Source organism: Rhinoraja longicauda, chromosome 1 (genome assembly GCF_053455715.1).
Source record: "Rhinoraja longicauda isolate Sanriku21f chromosome 1, sRhiLon1.1, whole genome shotgun sequence".
NCBI classification, from domain to species: Eukaryota; Metazoa; Chordata; class Chondrichthyes; order Rajiformes; family Arhynchobatidae; genus Rhinoraja; species Rhinoraja longicauda.
Window position 1 is genome coordinate 15,019,176 of NC_135953.1, and position 23,265 is coordinate 15,042,440.

The 23,265-nt window shown below is 43.2% G+C and overlaps 1 protein-coding gene across 6 annotated transcripts in view; it reads right to left on the bottom strand.

Annotated features, from left to right (window-relative positions):
* LOC144598316 (pantothenate kinase 2, mitochondrial-like) overlaps window positions 1-12,979 on the bottom strand; it is a 58,748-nt gene extending 45,769 nt beyond the window's left edge. The window contains exons 1-4 of one of the 6 annotated variants that reach the window (XM_078408531.1): window positions 12,803-12,979; window positions 8,971-9,042; window positions 5,061-5,167; window positions 4,354-4,493 (exon numbers count right to left, since the gene is read on the bottom strand). The gene's annotated coding sequence lies outside the window, so the exon portion shown is untranslated. Of the gene's footprint in view, window positions 1-4,353; window positions 4,494-5,060; window positions 5,185-8,970; window positions 9,043-12,494; window positions 12,661-12,802 lie in introns of those variants that run through there. The other 5 variants (XM_078408597.1, XM_078408836.1, XM_078408753.1 and 2 more) reach the window with 5 other exon arrangements.
* Window positions 12,980-23,265: the final 10,286 nt, after the last annotated feature.

A 23,265-nucleotide genomic window follows, 5' to 3' on the forward strand; every position in this document is an offset into this window, starting at 1 on the left:
ATGCAGGTTTAGTGGGATGTGGGACTAGTGTACAGTGCCCTCCATAATGTTTGGGACAAAGACCCCTCATTTATTTATTTGCCTCTGTACTCCACAATTTGAGATTTGTAATAGAAAATTGTCAGATTGTCAGATTTTATTAAAGGGTAAATTTATATATATTTTGGTTTCACCATGCAGAAATTACAGTAGTGTTTATAGATAGTCCCCCCATTTCAGAGCACCATAATGTTCGGGACACATGGCTTCACAGGTGTTTGTAATTGCTCAGGTGTGTTTAATTGCCTCCTTAATGCAGGTATAAGAGAGCTCTCAGCACCAAGCCTTTCCTCCAGTCTTTCCATCACCTTTGGAAACTATTATTGCTGTTTATCAACATGACGACGAAAGTTGTGCCAATGAAAGTCAAAGAAACCATTATTAGACTGAGAAACAAGAATAAAACTGTTAGAGACATCAGCCAAACTGTAGGCTTACCAAAATCAACTGTTTGGAACATCATTAAGAAGAAAGAGAGCACTGGTGAGCTTACTAATCGCAAAGGGACTGGCAGGCCAAGGAAGACCTCCACAGCTGATGACAGAAGAATTCTCTCTATAATAAAGAAAAATCCCCAAACACCTGTCCGACAGATCAGAAACACTCTTCAGGAGACAGGTGTGGATTTGTCAATGACCACTGTCCGCAGAAGACTTCATGAACAGAAATACAGAGGCTACACTGCAAGATGCAAACCACTGGTTAGCCTCAAAAATAGGATAGCCAGATTTCAGTTTGCCAAGAAGTACTTAAAAGAGCAACCACAGTTCTTGAAAAAGGTCTTGTGGACAGATGAGACGAAGATTAACTTATACCAGAGTGATGGCAAGAGCAAAGATAGAGAAGAGAAGGAACTGCCCAAGATCCAAAGTATAACACCTCATCTGTGAAACACGGTGATGAGGGTGTTAGGGCCTGGGCATGTATGGCTGCTGAAGGTACTGGCTTACTTATCTTCATTGATGATACAACTGCTAATGGTAGTCGCATAATGAATTCTGAAGTGTATAGACACATCCTATCTGCCCAAGTTCAAACAAATGCCTCAAAACTCATTGGCCGGCGGTTCATTCTACAGCAAGACGATGATCCCAAACATGCTGCTAAAGCAACAAAGGAGTTTTTCAAAGCTAAAAAGTGGTCAATTCTTGAGTGGCCAAGTCAATCACCCGATCAGAACCCAATTGAGCATGCCTTTTTACATGCTGATGAGAAAACTGAAGGTCACTAGCACTAGAGGACATAGGTTCAAAGCCCAAAACAAGCATAAGCTAAAGATGGCTGTGATACAGGCCTGGCAGAGCATCACCAGAGAAGACACCCAGCAACTGGTGATGTCCATGAATCGCAGACTTCAAGCAGTCATTGCATGCAAAGGATATGCAACAAAATACTAAACATGACCACTTTCATTTGCATGACGTTGCTGTGTCCCAAACATTATGGTGCCCTGAAATGGGGGGAATATGTATAAACACTGCTGTAATTTCTACATGGTGAAACCAAAATGTCTAAAAATACCCTTTATTAAAATCTGACAATGTGCACTTTAACCACATGTGATTTTTTTTTCTATTACATATCTCAAATTGTGGAGTACAGAGGTAAATAAATAAAATGATGGGTCTTTGTCCCAAACATTATGGAGGGCACTGTAGGTGGGACATATTGGCTGTTGTGAGCAAATTGGGCTGAAGGGCCTGTTTCCATGCTATATGAATATCTGCAGTTCCTTGTGTCATGGAAAGATTCAGCAGCTTTGAAACCAATATCATAGAGAACCCCATGCTCAGATGTAGATTAACACATAGATTTAAGAGCATAGACTCATACCCATGGCACATATCCCTCCAAACATTTCCTATCCATGTGGCTATCCAAGTGCCTTTTAATTGTTATCACTGTACCCACCTCTACCATTTCAGCTGGCAGCTTTCACCACCACACTCTGTGAAAATGTTGCCCATCAAATTCCTATGAAGTCTTCCCCCTCTCAACTTAAACCTATGGCCTTGATTCCCCTGGGGTGGGAATATGACTATTTGTACAACTTTACTGAGACCCCAACAAAATGCAAAGGCTGGCCAGATGCAGTGACCTGGGTTTAATCTGGTGCTGCCAGTATGAAGTTGGCATGTAGATAAAGTGGTCAAAAAGGCTTTTGGCACATTGGTCTTCATCAATCAGTGTATTGAGTATAGAAGTTGGGAGGTCATGTTGCAGTTGTACATTGTGTTCAGTTCTGGGCACCATGTTACAGGGAAGATATTGTCAAGCTTGAAAGGGTTCAGAAAAGATTTACGAGGATGGTGCCAGGACTAGAGCATGTGAGCTACAGGGAGAGGTTGAGTAGGCTGGGTCTGTATTCCTTGGAGTGCAGGAGGATGAGGGGTGATCTTATAGAATATAAGATCACCCCTGGTGATCTTATAGAGGTGTTCAAAATCATGAGAGGAATAGATCGGGTAGATGCAGAGTCTCTTGCCCAGAGTAGGGGAATCGAGGACCAGAGGACATAGGCTCAAAGTGAAGGGGAAAAGATTTAATAGGAACCCAAGGGGTAATTTTTTTCACACAGAGTTGTATGGAACAAGCTGCCAGAGGAGGTAGTTGAGGCTGGGTCTATCCCATCGTTTAATAAACAGTTGGACAGATACATGGATAGGACAGGTTTGGAGGGATATAGACCAAGCGCGAGCAGGTGGGACTCGTGTAGCTGGGACATGTTGGTCGGTGTGGGCAAGTTGGGCCGAAGGGCCTGTTTCTACACTGTATCACTATGACTCTGTTATTCCAGACAATAATCTCAGTGGTTAGAGATCTGAAATAAAAAGGAAATGCCAGATATATCCACCATGCCAGGTGATATTCCACAACAGACGTCACAGCTGTCGTTGACCTCATCGTGTTGATGTTTTACAAGATAGGCCTGGAAGAGACCTGAACAAAGAAAATGGAACGAGCAGAACATGATGCCAAGTTAAACTAATCTTTGCCTGTACATAATCCATGTCCCTCCATTCCCTGCATATCCATGTGCCCATCCAAAAGGCTCTTAAACGCCACAATTGTATCTGCCTCCACTACAGTCCCTGGCAGCATGTTCCAGGCACCAACCACTGTCTGTGTATAAAATTTACCCCACACATGTTCTTTAAACTTTGCCCCGCTCACCTTAAAGCTATACCCTCTAACACAGAATTTGACATTTCCACCTTGGGGAAAAAGGTTCTGACAGTATATCCTATTTGTATCTCCCATAATTCTACGCACTTAGATTTATTTAAAGCAGATTTGAAGGGAAATGTTTTCACTCGGGATCATGCTGCTCTGGGACATGGTGAAAGCAGATCCTGCAGAAGAGCTTCCACTTTAACAAATCATTTAAAAGACTGGATTCCCAGCAATGGTGTCCTCCCTCCCTCCCTAATCAATTGAATCTTAATCTTTAGATTTTTTCACCTTAAGGGGATTAAAAGGAAAATGAGGGACTTTGGGATGGGAGTTCAAAGGAGGGGAAGGAGCAGGATGATGGGAAGGGTGAGAGATAGTGAAAGAAATGAGAGTGCAGCGGGGTCGGTAATTTTTAACCCCAGTAGTTCTATACTGACATCTGAAAGTCCCACACACGGCTCCTCCCAACAACTCTGATTGTTTCTCCTTCCTGTGCTTCTCCATTAATGTCTCAGAGATTGATCATTGAGGTGGATTATGGCAGCATGTAATAAATTTGTTTTTGTGCTTATTGGATATGGCTTTTGCCTTTCTAGGTATTTTTGTTGTATCCTTGTCATTCTTCCCTCCCTCTCTCAGTTTAGTACTGCCATGCCCTAAGAAATACTGTGCGATTTACTTTACCAAACAAGTTTTATACACTTATAACATTCAGGGGAAACTGTTTTGTGCCAAGTGCCTCTTCCAACAAATCTCTTTTGAACTTCTTGGCGGCACAATGGCGCAGCGATAGAGTTGCTGCCTTATGTCACCTGAGACCCGAGTTTGATCCTGACTACAGGTGCTGTCTGTACGGAACTTGTATGTTCTTCCTGTGACCACGTGGATTTTCTCTGGGTGCTCCAGTTTCCTCGCACACTCTAAACACGTACAGGTTTATAGATTAACTGGCTTCTGTACATTGTAAAAATTGTCCCTAGCGTGTATGATGGTGCTAGTGTACGGGGTGATCACTGATCGGTGCGGACGCAGTGGGCTGAAAGACCTGTTTCCACGCTGTATCTCTAAAGTCTGAAGTTTAAACTAATGACCCATGAACAAATTAGCAATAATGAAGATATTTTGAAGACATGTACTCACCGCAATCAAAATTATTCACTGGATTAACCTGATCCAGTCCTCCACTTCAACTTCAGATTTATGTTGTATGATATCTGAAGGCTGATCTGTAACAGTAGCTGGAGCCATATGAACCATTTTCTCTGCCATTGATAATGTATCTAAAAGTGAAAGAATAAAATAAATCAGAAACAGAAATCACAACCATTAGTTCACTGGACCTCACCAGGGACGCTGCCTCAGCTGAACAAAGCAATCTACTTAAAGAACAGTCGTGGATGTGTAGTAAATGTTGCCTTTGCCAGCAGTCCCAACATTTTGTGAATAAATAAGTTCACATATTTTGAATTCTCTGGTGTTTGGTTAGACTACTCTGCCTGTTAAATAAATGCAAGTACTGAATACCAAAAAAAAGTTTGAGTTTTATTATCCGCCCTACTGACGTGGAACGCACACATTTCTTCCACTATCTCCCACACTTCCAGTCATCCTGCACCTTTCCCCTCTTTTGTACACCCTTGTCATGTCCCAAAGTCCCTAATTTTCCTTGTATCCCACCCTGTTTCCCATCTCCCCTGTTGCCTTCCATGCATATATACTGTCCTTAGATCCCATACAGTACCTCAGCATTTTTAAGCCAATGACAAACTGCTGGAAGAATTGAGCGGGTCAAATAGTATTTGTGGAGACACAGGATGGCATTTTGGGTCAAGACCCTACTTCAGTACCTGATACATAAATGATCCTTTTGCTTCCACAGCTGTTGTGTTTTCTGCCGAGTTCTTCCAACAGTTTATCTCCAGCTCCAGATTCCAGCATCCACAGTCTCTGGTATCTCAAAACAATAAGTGATGTTCTTTTAAAGTAAAGATATCTCTGTACTGTGAGAAATGTGACTGCCAATTTGCAAGCAGAGCAATCAAGTCAATATTGTCATAGGCGCCTTCAGCGAGGTATAGGTTTAAAAAAACCTTGTTTTTCACCAACATCACAGGCACACAGATTTAGACCACACACAAAATATAAATTATACATATAGGACCGATGCAGATGCTTCCGATGGTGGGGAGGGCTCCACCTGTGATTAACTGGGCTGAGTCCACCACATCCTCAGGTCCTATGCAGACTAGCTGGCAGAGGTATTTACAGACATCTTAGAACCTCTAACTGACATAATAAAGGCTGGAGTAACCCGCTGAGTTACTCCAGCATTTTGTGTCTGTCTTCAGTTTAAACCAGCATCTGCAGTTTACCTCCTTACACATTTAGTCTCTAGCTATTCCATTCCAAGGTCCCCACCTGCTTAAGGATGACCACCATGATCCCAGCGCTAAAGAAAAGTAAGACATGCCTTAATGACAACCGTCCATCGGATTTGTCATCCACCATCATGAAGTACTTCGAGAGGCTGGTAATGGTGCACATTAACTCCAGCCTCCCTGCCACCCTTGATCCACTGCACTAGTTTAGTTTATTGTCACGTGTCACCGAGGTATCGTGAAAAACTTATGTTGCGTGCTATCCAGTCAGCAGAAAGGGAATACATGATTACAATCAAGCCATTTACTGTGTATAGATACATGACAAGGGATGCAAGGTAAAACCAGCAAAGTCCGATCAAGAATAGTCCGAGGTAGATAGTAGAGGTAGAGGTAGATAGTAGTTCAGCACTGCTCTCTGGTTGTGGTAGTATGATTCAGTTGGCTGATAACAGCTATCCCTGAATCTGGTGGTGTGCATTTTCACAGTGCTATACCTTTGATTGATGGGAGAGGGGAGAAGAAGGAGTGGCCAGCGTGCGACTCGTCCTTGATTATGCTGCTGGCCTTGCCAAGGCAGCGTGAGGTATAAATAGAGACAATAGAAGGGAGGTTGGTGTTGCAATTTCTTGCGGTCTTGAATGGAGCTGTTCCCAAACCAAGCTGTGATGCATCCTGATAAAATGCTTTCTATGGTGCATCTGTAGAAGTTGGTGGAAGTTCCAAACTTCCAAAGCCTTCTAAGGAAGTAGAGGCGTTGGTGTGCTTTCTTGGTCGTTGTTTCAATATGGGTGGTCCAGGAGAAGTTGTTGGTGATATTGACTCCTTGGAATTTGAAGTTTTCAACCATTTCTACTTCGGCGCCGTCAATGCAAACTGGGGTATGTATACTGCTTCATTTCCTGAAGTCGATCACTATCGCCTTTGTCTTGCTGACATTGAGAGAAAGATTGTTAGTCGAGGTTCTCGATCTCCTTCTTATGCTCTATTTCATGACTGTTACAACAGGTCCACAGCAGACACTATCTCCCTTACCCGAAACTTATCTCTGGAATACCTAGACAGCAAGGACTCCTACGTTAAACTCCTATTCATCAACTGTGGCTCTGCCTTCAACATCATAATCCCATCCAAATATCTCCATACTCCTAGATCTAGGAGCCAGCATCCCACTCTGTCACTGGATCTTCGACTTTTTGACCAACAGACCACAATCAGGATAGATGACAACACTTCCTCCACAATCATTCTCAACATGGATGCCCCACGAGGATGCAATCTCAGTCTACTCCCCTTCTTTACCCATGACTGCGGCCAAATTCGGCTCCTACTCCATCTACAAGTTTGCAGATGACACCACGATGGTGGGCCAAATCACAAGCTGTGAGGAGATGGAGTACAGTAAGGATTTAAGGAATTCAGTCAGGACAACAACCCCTCTCTCAATGTCAGAAAGATGAAGGAGCTAGTTATCGATTTCAGGAAGTGTGGTCGGGTACATGCCCCAACAGCATCAATGGTGCCAATGTGGAAATGGTTGAGAACTCCCACTTTCCTTGGAGTTAATTCCACTAATGAACTGTCGTGGACCAAACACATTGAAGTTACAACCAAGAAGGCACACTAGCACCTCTACTTCCTCAGGAAATAGAAATTTGGCATGTCTCCAGTAACTCTTACAAATATCGTCATTTCTTTCTTTCTTTCTTTTCAAATCTTTTTTATTAAATTTCAAAAAAAATAAGCATAACAGTGATATTGATACATAGGGATCAGGATTACATTAACAACAAATGTATCCTTAATATAAATCCAGTTTCAAAATGCATATAGGGTATAGACCTCCCAGTCTCTATGTAATTATAGATAAAAGGTTAAAAGAGAATTATATATATATATTTTTTTAAAGATAAAAAGGAAAAAAACATTTTTTTTTAATTACCCCCCCTAAACTAAAATAAGCAAACAAAAAAAAAACAAAAAAAAAAACAGAATCTGGGCTGCAAAAAAAAAAAATGTCAACAGTTTAGACCCCTGTTTGTCATTAAATCTGTTCCACCAAATAAAGGTAAAAAATTATTATAACGACTGGAGAGGGAACAACTTATATTGTGTGAAAATATTGAATAACGCTTCCATATTTCATATATATACAGCGCGGAAACAGGCCCTTTCGGCCCACCAAGTCCGCGCCGCCCAGCGAAAGATCGCACACTAACACTATTAACACTATCCTACACACACTAGGGACAATTTTTACATTTACCCAGTCAATTAACCTACATACCTGTACGTCTTTGGAGTGTGGGAGGAAACCGAAGATCTCGGAGAAAACCCACGCAGGTCACGGGGAGAACGTACAAACTCCTTACAGTACAGCACCCGTAGTCAGGATCGAACCTGAGTCTCCAGCGCTGCATTCGCTGTAAAGCAGCAACTCTACCACTGCGCTACCGTGCCGCGCTTCCCCAAGTCCTATCAAATTTAATCGAGGGTTCAACAATATCACTCCTAATTTTTTCTAAATTTAAACATGATATCGTTTCAGAATACCAATGGAGTGTGGTGGGAGGATTAGAGTCTTTCCATTTAAATAAAATAGATCTTCTGGCAATTAATGTAGTAAAAGCAACCAACCAACGGGCTGAAAGGGACAGATGAATAGAATTCGTCATTTGTACTAAATAAAGCATAGATGTCAGATTGCAACTTAGCTTGTTTGGGAACAGCTCTGTCCAAGATCTCAAGAAATGCAGAGAGTTGTGTGTGTAGCCCAATTCATCACCCAGACCAAACTCCCCACCATTGACTCTATCACCCTCCCAACCTCCATATCCTCCAACATACCATTCCCGCCAGATCCAATGTAATCCCACCAACAGTCTCATCTTCCTCTTTTCCCCTCCTTTCTGGTTTCCACCAGAATGACTCTCTTCACTACTCTTGGTCCACTCATTCCAACCGGCGTCTCCCCCATTCCTCCCTCTGAAACCGTAGGAGGTGCAGCACCTGTCCCGAGCCAATCCCGTTTACCACTATCCATGCAGTTAAATAGCCCTTCCATTTGAGGCAGAGGTACACCTGTACCCTTTCCAACCTTGGCTACTGCGTTTGATGCTTGTGGTGTGGCGTCCTCTACATTGGAGAAATTGAACGTAGACTAAGCGACCATTTTACAGAGCACTGTGTCCATACTGGGCTTCTTTAGCATATCACGTCTTTCTCTGTTTTATCTCAGCCACAAACTCAGCAACTATCTCACTCATAGGACTTGTGATCCTTTTTTTGGTGAATAGAGAACATAGAACAACACAACATAAGAACATAAGGCCCTTCAGTCCATTAATGTTTGCGCTGAACATGATGCCATTAAACTAACCTCCTCTGCCTGCAGGTGACCGATATATCTTTCCATTTCTTGCATATTCACGTAAACACCAATTCTTACAACCTATATGATATAAATCAAATAGAGAAAAAGCCCTTAACCAAATTAATTGCTGTCTCACAGGAAGTACACTTTGGAAATCAGTGAAGACAAAATATACACTTAGTAGTACAAGTCATGGCATGTGTGTAGCTTGGAGCAATGTGTGTTCAGAACCAATGAACCACTAATTACCCAACTTTAGGCAACTAAAAAATAACACCATTAAATGAATGTATTTTGCAGTGTCTTAATTAGGAAGGATAGACCTCTAATATGCTAATTTAACTTGAACTCAATAGTTAGCCTATGTGCTTCTCCCAATCCTTGCTACAAACAAGGGAATAAATTACAAGCACCCTGTCATTTGATTTTAATCATTTCCTCCTTGATCTAATAATCTCTGTTAGTCTGAAGAAGGGTCTCTATCAAGGGAACACTATCAAATAGAACGCTAACGAATGTATGTGTGGCTGTGGAGAATGTCGGAGGAATTTTGCAAGTGCTTGTTCTGTACATATTTTTATCCTGATTAAAGTATATTTTGATTTTTTAAAAGTCTGAAGAAAGGTCTCGACACGAAACATCACCTATTCCTTTACTCCAGAGATGTTGCCTGACCTGCTGTTACTCCAGCACTTTGTGTCTATCTTCGATGTTTCCGTGTCACTTTACTGTAAATGATTATACATTCAAATAACAAACTATGAAAAATATAAAAGAAAAATAATTAAATTTTAATGTGTAACGTTTTTTCAGACTTTTTGGTATAAGATGTATGGCAACACAACAATTATTCATCTTAATGAAGAATTCTGTCTGCAAATGAATTGATAGCAAAATGTCGGTCTTTCTGGCTTTTATTGAGCAATTGCGAAAGTCTGTGTGTTTCCAGTTATCTAGCAAGAAAGTTAAACAAGCGGAGATCAATTTGCTCCAGTTAAGTCATGCCTCGTGCTGTCTGGCAGAATTGCAACTGACGATGCTGCAGGCTAAAATGCTCTTTGCAGAAACTGCACTGGAAGATGAAGCAGGGAGCTAATGGAATTTGATTGATCACCACTTAAGTAAATGTTTCTTCCAAAAGATGATTCATTGTTCAAATTTTCTGGGCTGAAAATGCTAGAGTTTTTCTTGCGTTGACTTTGCTCAGTGTTTGTTACGGTTTCTGACAAATACTATTGACATAGCCATTTTGAAAAATGCTTTCTCAGTCTTATTAGTGGCTGAGACAAGTTGCAATCTTAGTCAAACCTGATACAGTATTGTGAGAGGTAATGTTGAAGACTTGGCCAGAAAAGTCTTGTGTTTTCAACACATCTGTCCATTATGTGCATTATAAATTTGCACACCTACATTTAGAACATAGAACTGTACAGCACAGGAACAGGCCTTTCAGACCACAGTGTTTGTGCTGAACATGATGTCAAGTTAAACTAATCTCCTCTTCTTGTACATCCCTCCATTCCCAGCATATGTATGTGCCTATCCAAAAATCTCTTAAATCCCATGATTGTATTTGCCTCCGTCACCACTCCTGGCAAGGCATTCCAGACACCCACCACACTCTGAAAAAATCTTGCCTCCAATTTCATTTAAACGTTGCCCCTCTAACCTTAAACCAGTGCTCACTATCCTCCAACCTTAAATCTATGCCCTCTAATCTTTGACATTTCTACTCTGGGGAAAAAGGTTCTGACTGTCTACCCGATCTATGCCCTGTTTACAATGGAAGCAACACTCATCAGGTCAGGCAGCTACTGTGGAAAGAGAAACAATTAATGTTTAAAATCAAAGTCCCTTCATTGTGTCTGTTACTCTTTCCACATATATTGCCTGGCCTGCTGAGCATTTCTGGCATATTCTGTTTTTATTTCAAGTTTCTGGAATCTACAGGTATTTTTAAATACTGACACCAAGGTATCATTACGTGTTGACTAGTTTCAATGGTTTTGTGTCAATATCAGAATTTATGATGTATAATTAAAAAATGGAGGGAGGCTAGGAAAGTGGGTTGGGTTGCAGTGAGGAGTGGAAACGGATTTGACATTTGTATCCTTGTCTCATATTCACTAGTGTTTACTGTAAGTAGTGAAAATCAAAAACGAGTGGACATTTAGAGGAAATGTGCAAAATTCTTGGAGAACTCTACAGTGGATCTTTTTACTGACCAAAGAGAATTGAACAAGGGATCATGGTTTCAGAATGATGACCATTTTGGAGTGAAATATGGAGGATTTTGTTCGCAAAATGCCAAATGCTGGAGAAACTCAACAGGTCAGGCAGCATCTGTGGAGAGAATGTCTCGGGTTAGGACCTTTCTTGAGATGTCCATTCCCTCCATAGATTGTACCTGGAATTCTCTACCCTAAAGGACTATGAAGACTCAGTCAAAAAACCAAGTGCTGGAGGAACTCCATGGGCCAGATACAGTATAATCTGAAGGGAATGAAAATCCAAAGAAGAGTCCTAACCCGAAACATCGCTTATCCATTCCCTCCACAGATGCTGCCTGGCCTGTTGAATTCCTCCAGCACCTTGTGTTTTGCTCAACATTCCAGCATTTGCAGTTTCTTTTGTCTCCCTGAAGACTCAACCAATGAGTTAATTTGAATATAGATCAATAGATTTCTGCACATTATAAGAATCAAGATACGTGGCAACATAGCAAGAAAATTGTGTTTGAGGTAGAAGATGAGCCATGATTCTGTTGAATGGTGGACTGGACTTAAGAGTTATTCTCTTTGTTTCCTACATCTTAGAACATCATATATCACAAAATGAAACATGATGGTGGACAAAGGGGACCAAGAGGTCGGGAATGACCCAGGGCTATGCGAGCAGACACAGGAACCTGGATGGTTCAGTCGTATCGACGTGAGCTACATGCTACATGTCTGTGCTACATTAAACATAGAATGAAAAATGAAATCAAGAGCAGACGTACGTGAAACAGGTGAAAGATTTATTTGAGAAATAAGACAAAGGATGCTTATCGAATGCACGGGTTAAGGGAAATGCTGCTCTATCATTGAACCACAAATCCTTTCTCATTTTGAAAACTGATGGACCAGAATATTTGGAAGAATATAATGAGCATAAATTCTGTGAAAAATAACAATGGAACATTTTTCATTCAGGTTAAATCACAAAAAAACACTTTAATGGTGAATCAAAAAGGTCTTATGAAACCTTTTTGCTTGTTGATCCTCTTGTGGCTTTTTCATTGCCAACAATAATGGCTCGGGATAATTGTTTTCAAGATTTTCTCTAATCAACACATTTTCACTTAAACAAATTATACTTCACTCCAGTCAAATGAACAGTCAAAGGCAGGATAATGCAGGTTAATGCAGGATGAGAACATACAGGTCAAATACTGTTGATGATGTGTTATAACATTTCAATCCTGAAGCTATTAATAGATGGCGATGAATTTAAACAGTGCCCTTCCTATTTCCTTACATATTACTTACAGAAAATGCAGTTGTCCTTTCCGAGCTCAAGGTCAGCCTGTCTATTTGGCTTGAGGAATAAGAGCATTAATGCTGTGATCATTACGATGAATGGTGAGCATTGATATTACTCATGAGTATTAATGTAAGCTAAACAGCCTTCTTTCGTGCCAAAATGATTTGCTGGTCTACATGAAAATTATTGTTTCTATACAATTTAATATTGAAAGGTTGGCATCAAAGGCTGTGGTTGTAAAGTAAGGCATCACCGGCATTAGGTTATCAGCTACGTTGAAAGCAGAGAAAATCAAGTTGAACGAGTTACTTACATAAACATGCACAAGGAAGCCATCTCGATCATTACTCTGCTGCCGGCTTTCACACTGCCTTAGCAATGTATCCATGACAACCAGATCCGTAAATCTTTCCACACGGCACACAGGCTGACTTAAGTCCGATGTGCAGCATTGGGTTCAATTCATGTCCTCTCCATCATTTCAACCCTTGTTGCTTAGCCTGCCCTCACCACCTCTCCACTGCAGCAAGCTTCAGAAGACACTCCACACCTTGAACTGCACACAACATTCCAACCCATTATTTGACGATGCTTCAGTCTGGCTCTTGCACTTACACGGCTGGTCATTTGTCCTGGGATTAGCTCCAGGCACAATGGTAACAGTATGGAAGGAGGCCATTCTATCTACCGGGTCCATGCAAGAATAGTCCAAATAGTTCCCCTTAAAAGTATTCTAAGGGATGGGATATACAGGCATTTGGATGGGCAAGGGCTGATTAGGGACAGTCAGCATGGTTTTGTACGTAGGAGGTCGTGTCTCACAAATCTGATTGATTTTTTTGAAGACGTGACCAAAAAGGTTGATGAGGGCAGAGCTGTAGATGTTGTGTACATGGACTTCAATAAGGCATTTGACAAGGTTCTGCATGATAGGCTGCTCTGGAAGAATAGATCGCATGGGATCCAAGGAGAGATAGCCGAATGGAGAGCAAATTGGCTCCATGGAAGGAAGCATAGGGTGGTGGTGGAAGGTTGCTTCTCAGACTGGAGGTCTGTGACTAGTGGTGTGCCTCAGGGTTCAGTGCTGGGTCCATTATTGTTTGTCATCTACATCAATGATTTGGATGAGAACATACAGGTCAAGATTAGCAAGTTTGCTGATGATACAAAAGTTAGTGATTTTGCAGATAGTGAAGATGGTTGTGAACGATTGCAGCAGGATCTGGATCCATTGGCCAGGAATGGTTGATGGAATTTCATACAGAGAAGTGCGATGTGGTGCATTTTGGGATGTCGAACAAGGGCAGGACCTACACAGTAAATGGTAGGCCTCTGGGTAGTGTTGTAGAGCAGAGGGATCTAGGAAAATATGTGCATGGTTCCTTGAAGGTCGAGTTGCAGGTAGATAAGGAGATCAAAAAAGCTTTTGGCACTTTGCCTTCATCAGTCAGAGTATGAATATAGAAGTTGGGAGGTCATGTTGCAGTTGTATAAGACATTGGTGAGACCGCATTTAGAATATTGTGTTCTGGACACCATGTTATAGAAAAGATATTGTCAAGTTTGAAAGGGTCTCTATTTCATGGAGCGCAGGAGGATAAGGGGTGATCTTATAGAGGTGTATAAGATCATGAGAGGAATCGATTGGGTAGATGCAGAGTATTTTGCTCAGAGTAGGGAAATCGAGGACCAGAGGACATAGGTTCAAGGTGAAAGGGAAATGATTTAATAGGAATCCAAGGGGTAACTTTTTCACACAAAGGGTGGTGGGTGTATGGAACAAGCTGCCAGAGGAGGTAGTCGAGGCTGGGACTATCTCATTGTTTAAGAAACAGTTAGACAGGTACATCTATAGGACAAGTTTGGAGGGATATGAACCAAGCGCACACAAGTGGGACTAGTGTAGTGTTGGCCGGTGTGGGCGAGTTGGGCCGAAGGGCCTGTTTCCACACTGTATCACTCTATGACTCTAATAGTCTCTTTGCTGACTAGATAGCATGCAACAAAATGGCTTTTCACTGTACCTCGGTACACGTGACAATAAATTGAATTAAACTACTCTCCACTTGCCAGGATAAGTGCAGCTCCAAAATCTTTCATAAAACTCAGTGCTATACATCCCATCCACCCCTTCGAGCATTCGTTCTCCCCATCAGTGGCACACAGTGGCTGCTCTGTGCATCATCCACGAATGTATTGCATTTACTGACTTAGGCTACACCAACCACATCTGTGAAGCCTGCAACTTCTTTCATTAAGAAGGACATGACACAGGGGACTCCATCACCTTCAGGTAATCCTCCAAGTCTTGATCTGGAAATAAATTGTTGATCCTTCTTCCTCACCCAGTCAAAGTCTTGGAACTAACCATGCAATAGATTGTGGGTGCACATTCACCAGAAAGAATGGATGGCGCAATGGTAGAACTGTTGCCTTACAGCGCCAGAGACCCAGGTTTGTTCCTGACCTCTGTATGGAGTTTGTATGTTCTCCCTGTGACCGCGTATGTTTTATCCGGGTGCGCCGGTTTCCTCCAACTTTCCAAAGACGCGCAGGTTTATAGGATGATTGGCTTCTCTAAATTGTCCCTAGTGTGTGGAATGCAAAACTAGTGTGTGGGTGATCAATGGTCGGCGTGGACTTGGTAGGCTGATGGGTCTGTTTCTACACTGAATCTCTATGTATCTAAAGAGTGCACCAGCTCAAGAAGGTTATAAGGGGCAATTGAAGATGTTCAGTGATTACTGCTCTTGTCAGCAATGCCCACACCCCCAAAAACTGTATAAAACACTGAAAGGACTGTTGTGTGGTAAATGGCCATCTTCGTCCTGCTTAGCTCTGAGAATTTTGCACATAATTTGCACCATTTGCTTGACTATATTCCTGTGGCTATATTTTACATTGCCCATTCAGAAATGCAATTATAAATGTAATATTTGATGGATAGCCAACTGCTTCTTCATGCCATTGCCAATTAAGTGAACTCCACTCATGCGTTGCATTTCGACAGTAGGGTCAATTTATCTGACCTTGTAATTTATTTGTGCGGTTGATATATTTCCTCACAGATGAGCTGCAGTCAGTGCTGAAGAGCCTCATTATGATTTAGTTTAGTTTAGAGGTACAGCACGGAAACAGGCCCTTCAGCCCACCGAGTCTGTGCCAACCAACGACCCCGTACACTAGCACACACTGGGGACAATTTACGATTTAACCAAAAGTAATTAACCTACAAATCTGTACATCTGTGGAATGTGGGAGGAAGCCGGGGCACCTGAGGAAAACCCACACGGTCACGGGGAATACGTACAAACTCCGTACAGACAGTACCCGTAGTCAGGATCAAAACTGGGTCTCTGGCGCTGTAAGGCAGCAACTCTACCGCTGCGCCACAGTGCCGCCCCTGGATGCAGCACCTCAAGGGCTTGAAGACTTGTTCAAATATTCCCTGTCCCCTGGAATACGCCTCTGTATTCAGAACTGCCGCCCACGTTTGGTGAGAGAGCTGTCACTGGACTGTGGTCTCTTTGTGCACATCCTGAAGGGATAGAGACCACAAGTGAGTAAAAATATCTGGACCAGGGCTTGAACTCTAAAAATAAAAAGGAACCCCAAATCAGACATCTTCATAAGCAGCTTCAAGTAACTTAAGAATCATACAATACAGAAATAGGCCCTTCGGCCCAACTCGTTCGTGCCGACCAAGATGCTGTATCCAAGTTAGTTCCATTTACCTACATTTGGTCCACATCCTCTGAAGCTTTCCTGTCCAATATATCTTTTATTGCACCCACCTCAACTACTTCCTCTGGCAGTTTGTTCCTTATACCTACCACCCTCTGTGTGAAAAAGGTGCCCTTCAGATTCCTATGAAATCTTTCTCCTCTCACTTTATATTTATGACCTCCAATTCTTGATTCCCCTACCCTGGGTAAAAGATATCTACTTTCTGCTGGAGTTGGTTGACCAATTCACTTCCTATTTGGTTTACGTTGAGTTCAATAGTCCTGTTGCCACATTCTTTTTCTAGGTACAGTGCAGTAAAAATCTTGCTGCACATAGACTATCTGCAGCAGCCTGGGGCTTACCTGGGCTTACCTGGATCAGGGGTGCTCCGGTACTTCCAACACGTGGACCGGACTCTGAACTGTTTTTATTCCCTTGTAAACAGCGCCAAAATATGTCAACTGTGCACTTGTGATTGAGCAAAAGAATGTCACTGTGCTGTGCATACATGACAATAAAGAACTTTAAAGAACAATAAAGAACCATTGAACAATCATACCCAAGTATAGCAGTGTTGGAATAGTTGTTTATCCTGAGAAAGTACGCAAGAGTTGACACGCTTCAGGCGCCACTTTGTATGACTCAAGTCCAAAGTTGTTAGAAAATGTGGTTTTACCTTGTAGTAAAAGCCCTATAAGTTCCAATGTAGTAAAAATGACACTTAACTTGGTCATAACGGCCTGTTGCCCTGGCAGTGGCACTGGATTCTAGTGACAAATAGCACCAGTATATTGTTAACAGCTCATCTCATAATCATAATCAAAATCATACTTTATTAGCCAAGTATGTTTTCACCATACGAGGAATTAGTTTTGCCATACAGTCATACCAATTAAAAGCAACAGAAAACACAAAATCCATTTTAACATAAACATCCACCACAGTGACTCCTCCACATTCCTCACTGTGATGGAAGGCGAAAAAAAGTCAGTCTCTTCCTTTCTTTGTTCTCCCTTGTTCGGGGGCCTCGAGCCTTCCATTGACGGGACGATCTTGACTCCCGTAGCCAGCGGCGTTTGGACCCTCCGCATTGGGGGGGGGGGGGGGGCGGGTAGGGATCTCAGCTCCCCCATGCCAGGGGGATCTACCCCGGGTCGGGGCTGGTCAAATCCTTCTGCGTCGTTTGGAGCTTCCTGACATCGGTCTCTACCCGAGACTGCGAGCTCCTCGATGTTGAAATCCGCAGACCGCAGTTGGAGCGTCGATCCCAGGCAAGGGATCGCAGGGGGCTCCAATGGTAAGTCATCAGCCCTGCGGTGGGGCTCAAAGTCAGTGCCGAGCAAGGCCGCCAGCTCCATGATGTTAGGCCGCAGAGCACCCAAAGATACGATCCGGAAAATAATCACATCTCTGGCAAGGTAAGAGATTGATAAAGTTTTCCCCAATCCCCTCCCCCACCCCCACATAAAACAAACCAAAGAACATTAGTACAAACTTTTAAAACACACGAAAAATAACAAAAAATATGAAAAAACAGACAGACTGTTGGTGAGGCTGCCATCGCTGAAGGCGCCACCCGGCGCCATCTGTTACTAGATTATAGAGAAGGGAAGCTCCCAACGCTGCAGTGTATGTGACTCAATTGTGCCACTGTTTTCTTTGTGCAAAACAGCAGTGAGAATCAATTTCTACCCGCTACTTAAAACTTTGAACAATTAGTGACCAAAATTTGTTTGTTCTCTACAAAACCTTGGAACACCAATTGAGCAGTTGAGTGGGATTCATGAAATGACTATCCTTAGCGATACAGCGTGGAAACAGGCCCTTCAACCCACCAAGTCCGCACCGACCAGCGATCACCTCGTACACACTGGTGCAATTTACAGAAGCCAATTAACTTACAAATCTGCACGTCTTTGGAGTGTGGGTGGAAACCGGAGCACCCGGAGAAAACTCAAGTGGGCACAGGGAGAACGTACAAACTTCACACAGACAGCACCTGAAGTCAGGATCGAATCTAGGTATCTCAACAGTATCTCAACAGACACACTCAGAGTGATACTGAATCACAAAAAAATGCAGGGGCTCAATCGATGGGATGAACCGTTTCCTACATAGTTTATTTAAAATAGTGGTCTGATTAATCTGGCGGCTCACGGGATTCAGATTTTAGCCCAGTGTGCGGGGGGGGGGGGGGGGGCAATGTGCAAATCCTTCTCAGCAAGCAGTGAAATAAGCATTAAAGATCCAGCTTCGGTAAATCAAAATCATTTTAGAGTTGCAGCTATCATGGAAAAGGGCAACATTTAAAGCCCAAAGTTGTCGATTTATTTTTAAATACTTCAGGGCACTTCTAAAATCTGTACATGTCCCTACTCACACCCTGCTGGGATTAACATCACGGTTTAGCAATCAATGAGGTTGTGACATGGAGATCCACTGCTAGAATAAAGTGAACCTCCCATCAATCACAGGCCTGAAACTGGGGCATCACGCTGGCTTGGTGGTAGTGTCAGCTGACTGAAGCAGAAGTTATTTCAATGGCTGAATTGTGCCAGTGCTAGATGGTGAACAAGACAAAATGAGCAGCAACTAGTAGTATTTGTGCATAGATCGTGAGTTTATTGTTTTACCTGTTTGCAGCAGGCGATGGCTAACACGTCGATCCCTCCACAAATCCCTGGTTCACTCATCCCTTCCCACCCAAACCACCCCCTCCCCAGGTACTTTCCCCTGCATCCGCAGAAGATGCAACACCTATCCCTCTACCTCCTCCCTCGACTCCGTCCAAGGACCCCGACAGTCCTTTCAGGTGAGGCAAAGGTTCACTTGCACCTCCTCCAATCTCATCTACTGTATCCGCTGTTCCAGGTGTGGACTCCGATGTATCGGTGAGACCAAGCGCAGACTGGGTGATCGTTTCGCTGGACGCCTCGGTTCAGTCCGCCTTAGCCTACACGATCTCCCGGTTTCCAAACATTCTAACCATTCCCATATTGTCCTGGGCCGTCTCCACTGTCAGAGCGAGGCCACATGTCAATTGGAGGAACAGCACCTCATATTTTGCTTGGGCAACTTACAACCTAGCGGTATATTGATTTCTCTAATTTCAACTATCTCTTGCATTCCCTCTCTCTGTTCCTCCCCCACCCTAGTCGTTATGACAATAGACAATAGGTGCAGAAGTAGGCCATTCGGCCCTTCGAGCCAGCACCGCCATTCAATGTGATCATGGCTGATCATTCTCAATCAGTACCCCGTTCCTGCCTTCTCCCCATACCCCCTGACTCCGCTATCCTTAAGAGCTCTATCTAGCTCTCTCTTGAATGTATTCAGAGAATTGGCCTCCACTGCCCTCTGGGGCAGAGAATTCCACAGATTCACAACTCTCTGACTAAAAAAGTTTTTCCTCATCTCCGTTCTAAATGGCCTACCCCTTATTCTTAAACTGTGGCCTCTGGTTCTGGACTCCCCCAACATTGGGGACATGTTTCCTGCCTCTAACGTGTCCAACCCCTTAATAATCTTATACGTTTCGATAAGATCTCCTCTCATCCTTCTAAATTCCAGTGTATACATATGCTGGTTTCATTGTTCATATCCCTTCATTATCACCTCTTCCAAAGGGATTGGACAGGCTAAATGCAGGAATAATGTTCCCGATGTTGGAGGAGTCCAGAACCAGGGGTCACAGTTTAAGTATAAGGACTGAGATGAAGAAAAACGTTTTCACCCAGAGAGTTGTGAATCTGTGGAATTCTCTGCCACAGAAGGCAGTGGAGGCCAATTCACTGGATGTTTTCAAGAGAGAGTTAGATATAGCTCTTAGGGCTAACAGAATCAAGGAATATGGGGAGAAAGCAGGAACGGGGTACTGATTTTGGGTGATCATCCATGATCATATTGAATGGCGGTGCTGGCTCGAAGGGCCGAATGGCCTACTCCTGCATCTATTTTCTATGTTTCTATGTCTCTTTGTCATCGGTGTTGGCTGTTCCTTTCTGTATCTTTTCATACCTCTTGGTTCCCTCTCCCCTGACTCTCATTCTGAAGAAGGTCTCGACCGGAAACGTCACCTATTCCGTTTCTCCAGAGATGTTGTCTGACCCGCTGAGTTACTCCAGCTTTTTGTGTCTATCTTCTAAGTCACTCTCAGCCCTTCACGCAGAGAGTTGTAAATCTGTGGAATTCTCTGCCTCAGAAGGCAGTGGAGGCCAATTCTCTAGATGCTTTCAAGAGAGAGCTGGATAGAGCTCTTAACGATAGCGGAGTCAGGGGGTATGGGGAGAAGGCAGGAACGGGGTACTGATTGTGAATGATCAGCCATGTTCACATTGAATGGCGGTGCTGGCTCTAAATATGAAACAACAAAATTTAGCCCAGGTATAGTTTGGGATGTCTTCAATGGAGTGGGGGAAACAATATCAAGAGGAAACACGGTAAATCAATAATTGAAGGCGAAAGATTAAAAGAGACGAGCAGGGCAAGTTTTTGTTTACACACAGAGTGGTGGGTGCCTGGGAGACATTGCCAGGGCTACTGCAGTAGCATTTTAAAGATTTTTTGATAGGCACATGAATGTGCAGGGAATGGAGGGATATGGTTCATATGGGCGGCAAGGTAGCGCAGCGGTAGAGTTGCTGCCTCACAGCGCCGGAGGCCTGGGTTAGATTCTGACTATGGGTGCTGTCTGTACGGAGTTTGTACGTTTTCCTTGTGACCATCTTTGGAGTGTGGGAGGAAACCGGAGCACCCAGAGAAAACCCACGCGGTTACACAGAAAACATACGAACTCCGCACAGACAGCACCCGTAGTCAGGATCGAACCTGGGTCTTCGGTATTGTAAGGCAGCAACTCTTCCGCTGCGCCACCGTGTGGCCTCTTCTTTCAGTTTCTAGAGGAGGTAATAAAGCAGATGCCTATGTTATCATTTCTCCTAATATTCCTATCAGTGAAGATACTGGAAGTTGTCAAGGCAAGCATTGAAAAGGACCTTTCTGCTGGGGTCAAAACTGGCCTCAGAAACGGGACCATCGCAGCTGTGCAAAAGGGTGAATCTCACATGGTTAAGCATAAAACAGGAAGGATAGCTAGGGGATGAGGTAGTTCTTTTGCAGAACCAGCTGTCCTACAAGGCAGCAACAATCAGACTTTGGAAGCAACTTATTGGCTGCAAAGTGGGAAAAGGGATTTCCTGAGGTCATGAAAGTTGCCAAGAAAATGCAAGTCTTTCAGGTTTTTTTTATTAGAATATGTTACATATGCTACATATTCATTGTAGCAGTCCCAACCTCCTGCACTACTTTGTATCAGGCACACTCACCACACACACACACACACTGTGATTAGGTATGTAAGCACTTTTCAGTATCACTACGCCACACAGGCAAGGAGCTGAATAAAGGAGTAAATTAAGGCAACTGAAACAACCTGAATTGTGTCGTTATTATCAGGACATCAAACCCGAAGACACAACATGGTGGCAGCGGTGACTTTCGAGTAAAAACCCGCGCTATTGTGAATCGCTATTGTGAATTAGGAACAGCGGCTGCAGAGAAATTGATTTTTTTTGTGCACCCGCCTAACAACACAAGATGGCGGCCTCCACAGCAGCAATGAGCCTCCACCCTACGATGAACTGGGACGCCGATGATGTGGTGGAGGCGTTCAAGAAATTCAAACAAAAGAGCCAGCTGGCATTTAAAAGCTTCCTGAAAGGAACTGCAGATGAAGAGAAGGTCAGTTATATTTTACTATGGCTCGGGGAGAAGGGTCTAGACATTTTTAACAGTTGGAGCTTAACAGAGCCTGACTGCAATAATCCGGGAATAGTCCTTGAAAGGTTTGCGAACCATATGGAGCCCAAATCAAACCACAGAATCCATCGGTATGAGTTCCAAGGGCTAAGACAAAACCCACAAGAAACAACCGACACTTTCCTTTCGAGACTAAGGAACGTGGCCAAGAAATGCAGATTTGGTGATGAAGATGACAGAATTGTCGACCAGCTAATATGGGGGTGCGCCCACCAAGAGGTCCAAAAGTCCCTAATAGGGAAAGACACCCTCAACCTAAAAGACGCCGTAGATGCTGCCAGAGCTTTCGAAGCCACAAGGAAACAAATGTCCTCCCTCTGCCTTCAAGTTGGCTCATCTCAGAGCAGCACCAGAGTGAATATAGACGCTCTCTCAAAACGTGACCCTGGCTCCACCTTAAAGGCTCCAAAGCAGACATTTTCTAGGCATGCAAACAAACAAGCAAGCCAAAGAAGCTGCTGGAACTGCGGTACAGAGCATGCATTTGATGATCGCAGGGCGTGCCCAGCATACGGGACTACCTGCAACTCATGTGGGAGGCCTAACCACTGGAAGAAAATGTGTAGGTCAACAAAATCATACAGCACCAAGCCAAAGCAGCAATGGTCAAAGAACGATAGAAATACGAGAAGGAAACAAATACACGCACACGTCCAACAGGAAGAGGAGATAACCTCAGATACCTCTGAGGAAGAATTCCTTTCCGTTGGGACCATTGACGTCCACGAAATGGGAAACAGCAAAACACATAGCAACAGAGAGGAAGCATATACTATAATACAACTACAGAAAAAAGTGGGAAAGAAAAGAACAACGATTAATCTAAGGCTCAAAATTGATACTGGAGCCCAGAGCAATATCTTACCAGTCAATCTTTACGGAAAGATATTCCCTGAACACATGACAAAAGATGGCAGCGTCAGGAAAGGAATCCTTGGAAGTAGCGATGTAGTCCTAGCTGCATACGGAGGTTCCATAATCCCACAGCTAGGCAAAATAATCATAGCAGGAACATACAAAGGGAAAGAAGTGAAATGCCCCTTCTTCATCACTAAATCGAAAGGACCTGCTATTCTCGGCCTGAACACGTGCCAAAGACTGAAGATTGTGTCAATCAACTATGAAATCAAGACAAACTCCTGCAGAATTGACAGAAACATACCCATCAAAAACCGGCCGCCCATCAGGAACAAAGAAGAATTGATGGACATGTACCCAGAGTGTTTTGACGAT